This window comes from Bison bison, unplaced genomic scaffold, assembly GCF_000754665.1.
Source record: "Bison bison bison isolate TAMUID 2011002044 unplaced genomic scaffold, Bison_UMD1.0 scf7180017864458, whole genome shotgun sequence".
NCBI classification, from domain to species: Eukaryota; Metazoa; Chordata; class Mammalia; order Artiodactyla; family Bovidae; genus Bison; species Bison bison.
Window position 1 is genome coordinate 5954540 of NW_011495020.1, and position 1341 is coordinate 5955880.

At 41.4% G+C, this 1341-nt stretch overlaps 1 long non-coding RNA gene across 1 annotated transcript in view; it reads left to right on the top strand.

Annotated features, from left to right (window-relative positions):
• LOC105002845 overlaps positions 1-731 on the top strand; it is a 20472-nt gene extending 19741 nt beyond the window's left edge. Inside the window, exon 3 of the long non-coding RNA XR_827035.1 lies at positions 688-731. This is a non-coding gene — a long non-coding RNA (uncharacterized LOC105002845). The remainder of the gene's footprint in view (positions 1-687) is intronic.
• Positions 732-1341: the final 610 nt, after the last annotated feature.

Sequence of the window (1341 nt, forward strand, 5' to 3'; positions counted from 1 at the left end):
CCACTGGAAAAACCTTGACTACACTGATCTTTGTTGGCAAAGTAATATCTCTGCTTTTCAATATGCTATTTAGGTTGGTCATAACTTTCCTTCCAAGGAGCAAGTGTCTTTTAATTTCATGGCTGCCGCCACCATCTGCAGTGATTTTGGAACCTAAAAAAATAAAGTCTGACACTGTTTCCACTATTTCCCCATCTCTTTCCCATGAAGTGATGGGACCGGATGCCATGATTTTCGTTTTCTGAATGTTGAGCTTGAAGCCAACTTTTTCACTCTCCACTTTCACTTTCATCAAGAGGCTTTTTAGTTCCTCTTCACTTTCTGCCATAAGGGTGGTGTCATCTGCATATCTGAGGTTATTGATATTTCTCCTGGCAATCTTGATTCCAGCTTGTGCTTCTTCCAGCCCAGCGTTTCTCATGATGTACTCTGCATATAAGTTAAACAAGCAGGGTGACAATATACAGCCTTGATGTACTCCTTTTCCTATTTGGAACCAGTCTGTTGTTCCATGTTTCTCCACTGCTGCCCTGTAAATAAATTCTTCAGTACCGTTTTTCTAGATTCTATATATATGCATTAGAATATGGTAATTATCTTTCTCTTTCTGACTTACTTCACTCTGTGTAATAGTTTCAAGGTTCATCCATTTCATTAGAACTGACTCAAATGTATTCCCCTTTACAGCTGAGGAATAAGCACAAGCTGGAATCAAGATTGCCCGGAGAAATATCAACAACCTCAGATATATGATGATACCACCCTTATGGCAGAAAGTGAAGAGGAACTCAAAAGCCTCTTGATGAAGGTGAAAGAGGAGAGTGAAAAAAGTTGGCTTAAAGCTCAACATTCAGAAAACGAAGATCATGGCATCTGGTCCCACCACTTCATGCGAAAGAGATGGGGAAAGAGTGGAAACAGTGTCAGACTTTATTTTTGGAGGCTCCGAAATTACTGCAGATGGTGACTGCAGCCATGAAATTAAAAGACGCTTACTCCTTGGAAGAAAAGTTGTGACCAACCTAGACAGCATATTGAAAAGCAGAGATATTACTTTGCCAACAAAGGTCCATCTAGTCAAGGCTATGGTTTTTCCAGTGGTCATGTATGGCTGTGAGAGTTGGACTGTGAAGAAAGCTGAGCGCCAAAGAATTGATGCTTTTGGACTGTGGTGTTGGAGAACTCTTGAGAGTTCCTTGGACTGCAAGGAGATCCAACCAGTCCATTCGGAAGGAGATCAGCCCTGGGATTTCTTTGGAAGGAATGATGCTAAAGCTGAAACTCCAATACTTTGGCCACCTCATGCGAAGAGTTGATTCATTGGAAAAGACCCTGATGCTG